Source organism: Arachis hypogaea, chromosome 20 (genome assembly GCF_003086295.3).
Source record: "Arachis hypogaea cultivar Tifrunner chromosome 20, arahy.Tifrunner.gnm2.J5K5, whole genome shotgun sequence".
Lineage (NCBI taxonomy): Eukaryota > Viridiplantae > Streptophyta > Magnoliopsida > Fabales > Fabaceae > Arachis > Arachis hypogaea.
In genome coordinates this window covers 40222457-40228216 of record NC_092055.1, presented here as the reverse complement: position 1 = coordinate 40228216, position 5760 = coordinate 40222457, and the positions used below count along the sequence as shown (strand labels likewise).

Sequence of the window (5760 nt, the reverse complement as noted above, 5' to 3'; positions counted from 1 at the left end):
ACGACGTAAACTGGCGTTCAACGCCAGCCTTCTGCCCAAATCTGGCGTCCAGCGCCAGAAAAGGATCCAAAACCAGAGTTGAACGCCCAAACTGGCACAGAAACTGGCGTTCAACTCCACAAATGGCCTCTGTACGTGTAACACTCAAGCCCAAGCCCAAGCACACACCAAGTGGCCCCGGAAGTGATTTATACATCAAATACTTACTCATGTAAACCCTAGTAGCTAGTTTATTATAAATAGGACCTTTTACTATTGTATTAGACATCTTTGGATTACCTTATGATCCTTTGATCACATTTTAGGGGGCTGGCCACACGGCCATGCCTGGACCTTCACTTATGTATTTTCAACGGTAGAGTTTCTACACTCCATAGATTAAGGTGTGGAGCTCTGCTGTTCCTCAAAGATTAATGCAAAGTACTACTGTTTTCTATTCAATTCTTCTTATTTCGCTTCTAAGATATCCATTCGCACCCAAGAACGTGATGAAGGTGATGATTATGTGTGACGCTCATCATCCTTCCCCCTTATGAACGCGTGCCTGACAAACACTTCTGTTCTACATGAATTAAGCTAGAATGAGTATCTCTTAGATCTCCTAACCAGAATCTTCGTGGCGTAAGCTAGAATGATGGCGGCATTCAAGAGAATCCGGAAGGTCTAAACCTTGTCTGTGGTATTCTGAGTAGGATTCAATGATTGAATGACTGTGACAAGCTTCAAACTCGCGATTGTTGGGCGTTAGTGACAGACGCAAAAGGAGGGTGAATCCTATTCCAGCATGATCGAGAACCGACAGATGAATAGCCGTGCCGTGACAGGGTGCGTGAGCATATTATTCACTGAGAGGAGGGGATGTAACCACTGACAACGGTGATGCCCTTGCATAAAGCCAGCCATGGAAAGGAGTAAGACTGATTGGATGAAGATAGCAGGAAAGCAGAAGTTCAGAGGAACGAAAGCATCTCCATTCGCTTATCTGAAATTCCTATCAATGAATTACATAAGTGTCTCTATCCCTATTCTATTATTTATTATTCGAAAACTCCATGATTATTTTATATCCGCCTGACTGAGATTTACAAGGTGACCATAGCTTGCTTCATACCAACAATCTCCGTGGGATTCGACCCTTACTCACGTAAGGTATTACTTGGACGACCCAGTGCACTTGCTGGTTAGTTGTATCGAAGTTGTGACAGACAATAAAACTAGATCAGAGTATCTGGCCTGAGAAGCCATTACCAGAAATCACAATTTCGTGCACCAAGTTTTTGGCGCCGTTGCCGGGGATTGTTTGAGTTTTCGGCAAGCTTTTGGTCCGGTAACATCAGTGCCAGATTCCCTTTTGATCCGGCAACAGCACCAAGTTTTTGGCGCCGTTGCCGGGGAATTGTTTGAGTTTGGACAACTGACGGTTCATCTTGTTGCTCAGATTAGGTAATTTTCTTTTTGTTTTCTTTTCAAAAAAAAAAAATTTCGAAAAAAAAAAAATTTTCAAAAATTTTTCCTTTGTTTTCGAAAAAAATAAAAATGTTTTCAAAAATATATTTTTATTCAAAATTTTTAAGAATGAATTCTAGTGTTTCATGAAGCATGTTGAAGTCTGGCTGGCTATAAAGCCATGTCTAAATTCATTTGGACTGAGGCTTGCAATTTGTTATCAAGAGCAACTTAGTTGTTGCTCATCCACCCGCTGCTGATCCATGATCACCTGCTGAAGCTTGGCTGGCCATTGGCCATGTCTAGTGTTTTGGACCGGAGCTTTCATTGAAAGCTTGGCTGGCTAGTGAGCCATGTCTAATTCCTGGACCGAAGCTTTAGACTAACATGGCAAGATTCCTGGAATTCATATTAAAAATTTTGGAATCCTTATTTTTCTTTTAATTTTTGAAAAAAAATCCAAAAAAATTTAGAAAATCATAAAAATCAAAAATATTTTTCTGTTTCTTGTTTGAGTCTTGAGTCATGTTATAAGTTTGGTGTCACTTGCATATGCATCTTGCATTTTTCGAAAATTTCATGCATTCATGGTGTTCTTCATGATCTTCAAGTTGTTCTTGGTAAGTCTTCTTGTTTGATCTTGATGATTTTTTGTTTTGTGTTGTATCATGTTTTTCATATGCATTCTTGAATTCTTAGTGCGTAAGCATTAAAGAATTCTAAGTTTGGTGTCTTACATGTTTTCTTTGCATTAAAAATTTTTCAAAAATATGTTCTTGATGTTCATCTTGACATTCAAAGTGTTCTTGGTGTTCATCTTGACACTCATATCATTCATGCATGCATTCATTGTTTTGATCTAAAAATTTCATGCATTGCATCATTTTTCTTGTTTTTCCCTTGCATCATAAAAATTCAAAAATCAAAAAAATATCTTTCCCTTTTTCTCTCATCAAATTCGAAAATTTGAGTTGACTTTTTCAAAAATTTTTAAAATCAAGTTGTTTCTTATGAGTCAAATCAAATTTTCAATTTGAAAATCTTATCTTTTCAAATCTTTTTCAAAAATCAAATCTTTTTCAAAATTCTTAGTTATTTTCGAAAATTCAAAAAAAAAAATATATATATATATATATTTTTCAAAAATCTTTTTTTTTTTATTTTTATACCAAATTTTCGAAAATAACATAAACAATTAATGTTTTGATTCAAAAATTTGAAGTTTGTTACTTGCTTGTTAAGAAAGATTCAAACTTTAAGTTCTAGAATCATATCTTGTGATTTCTTATGAATCAAGTCATTAATTGTGATTTTAAAAATCAAATCTTTTTCAAAACTAATTTTATCATATCTTTTCAAAAATATCTTCTTATCTTATCTTTTTCAAAAATATCTTTTCTAACTTCCTATCTTTTCAAAATTTGTTTCAACTAACTAACTAACTTTTTGTTTGTTTCTTAACTTTTTCAAAACTACCTAACTAACTCTCTCTCTCTAATTTTCGAAAATATCTCCCCTCTTTTTCAAAAATTTCTTTTTAATTAACTAATTATTTTTATTTTTTATTTTTGATTTCAAAAATTTTCGAAAATTACTAACAATTTTTCAAAAACCAATTTTCAAAAATCACTAACTCCTTTTTCAAAATAATTTTCGAAAATTATCCCTCCCCCATCTCATTCTATTTATTCATTCATATCCTAACATCTCATTTCACCTCCTTCCATCCTCACAGTTGTGTTTCTTCCATTATATTACATTCTTTGTCTCCCCCTCTTCTTCCACTCACACAGGGATCCCTATACTGTGGTATAAAGGATCTCTATTATTATTATCATTTTTCTGTCCATTCTTCTTTGTCATATGAGCAGGAGCAAGGATAAGAACATTCTTGTGGAAGCAGATCCAGAACCTAAAAGGACTCTGAAGAGAAAATTAAGAGAAGCTAAATTACAACAATCCAGAGAAAACCTTTCAGAAATTTTCGAGCAGGCAGAGGAGATGGCAGCCGAAAATAATAATAATATAAGGAAGATGCTTGGTGACTTTACTGCACCTAATTCCAATTTACATGGAAGAAGCATCTCCATTCCTGCCATTGGAGCAAACAACTTTGAGCTGAAACCTCAATTAGTTTCTCTGATGCAGCAGAACTGCAAGTTTCATGGACTTCCATCTGAAGATCCTTTTCAGTTCTTAACTGAGTTCTTGCAGATATGTGATACTGTTAAGACTAATGGAATAGATCCTGAAGTCTACAGGCTCATGCTTTTCCCCTTTGCTGTAAGAGACAGAGCTAGAATCTGGTTGGACTCTCAACCCAAAGATAGCCTGAACTCTTGGGATAAGCTGGTCATGGTTTTCTTAGCCAAGTACTTTCCTCCTCAAAAGCTGAGCAAGCTTAGAGCTGATGTTCAAACCTTCAGACAGAAAGAAGGTGAATCCCTCTATGAAGCTTGGGAAAGATACAAACAGTTGACCAAAAAGTGTCCTTCTGACATGCTTTCAGAATGGACCATCCTGGATATATTCTATGATGGTTTATCTGAGCTATCAAAGATGTCACTGGACACTTCTGCAGGTGGATCCATTCACCTAAAGAAAACGCCTACAGAAGCTCAAGAACTCATTGACATGGTTGCTAATAACCAGTTCATGTACACTTCTGAAAGGAATCCTGTGAGTAATGGGACGCCTATGAAGAAGGGAGTTCTTGAAGTTGATACTCTGAATGCCATATTGGCTCAGAATAAAATATTGACTCAGCAAGTCAATATGATTTCTCAGAGTCTGCATGGAATGCAAGCTGCATCCAACAGTACTCAAGGGGCATCTTCTGAAGAAGAAGCCTATGATCCTGAGAACCCTGCAATAGCAGAGGTAAATTACTTAGGTGAACCTTATGGAAACACCTATAACTCAACATGGAGAAATCATCCAAATTTCTCATGGAAGGATCAAAAGCCCCAACAAGGCTTTAATAATGGTGGAAGAAACAGGTTTAGCAATAGCAAGCCTTTTCCATCATCAACTCAGCAACAGACAGAGAACTCTGAACAAAATGCTTCTAATTTAGCAAATCTAGTCTCTGATCTATCTAAGGCCACTGTAAGTTTCATGAATGAAACAAGGTCTTCCATTAGAAACCTGGAAGCACAAGTGGGCCAGCTGAGTAAAAGGATCACTGAAATCCCTCCTAGTACTCTCCCAAGCAATACAGAAGAGAATCCAAAAGGAGAGTGCAAGGCCATTGACATAAGCGCCATGGCCGAACCTGTGAGGAAAGGAGAGGACGTGAATCCCAAGGAGGAAGACCTCCTGGGACGTCCAGTGATCAATAAGGAGCTTCCCTCTGAGGAACCAAAGGACTCTGAGGCTCATCTAGAGACCATAGAGATTCCATTGAACCTCCTTATGCCCTTCATGAGCTCTGATGAGTATTCCTCTTCTGAAGAGAATGAGGATGTCACTGAAGAGCAAACTGCCAAGTTTCTTGGTGCAATCATGAAGCTGAATGCCAAATTGTTTGGCATTGATGCTTGGGAAGTTGAACCTCCCTTGTTCATCAATGAACTAAGTGATCTGGATCAACTGACATTGCCTCAGAAGAGACAGGATCCTGGAAAGTTCATAATACCATGTACCATAGGCACCATGATCTTTAAGGCTCTGTGTGACCTTGGTTCAGGAATAAACCTCATGCCCCTCTCTGTAATAGAGAAACTGGGAATCTATGGGGTGCAAGCTGTTAAAATCTCACTAGAGATGGCAGACAGCTCAAGAAGACAGGCTTATGGACAAGTAGAAGATGTATTAGTAAAGGTTGAGGGCCTTTACATACCTACTGATTTCATAGTCCTGGATACTGGAAAGGAAGAGGATGAATCCATCATCCTAGGAAGACCTTTCCTGGCCACAGCAAGAGCTGTGATTGATGTTGACAGAGGTGAAATAGTCCTTCAATGGAATGAGAACTCCCTTGTATTCAAAACTCAAGGATCTCCCTCTGCAACCATGGAGAGGAAGCTTGAAAAGCTTCTCTCAAAGCAGAGTCAACCAGAGCCCCCACAGTCAAACTCTAAGTTTGGTGTTGGGAGGCCACAACCAAACTCTAAGTTTGGTGTTGAACTCCCATATCCAAACTCTAAGTTTGGTGTTGGAGAGTCTCAACAAAGCTCTGCACATCTGTGAGGCTCCATGAGAGCCCATTGTCAAGCTATTGACATTAAAGAAGCGCTTGTTGGGAGGCAACCCAATGTTTATCTAATTCTTATTTTTATTGTTTTTCATATTTTCTTAGGTTCATGATCATGT

The 5760-nt window shown here is 37.8% G+C and overlaps 1 non-coding gene across 1 annotated transcript; it reads right to left on the bottom strand.

Moving 5' to 3' along the window:
• Window positions 1–3843: 3843 nt before the first annotated feature.
• LOC112787352 (small nucleolar RNA R71) lies at window positions 3844–3951 on the bottom strand. Its single transcript, XR_003194770.1, has one exon. It is a non-coding gene; the product is annotated as a small nucleolar RNA R71 (small nucleolar RNA).
• Between the last annotated feature and the right edge of the window lie 1809 nt (window positions 3952–5760).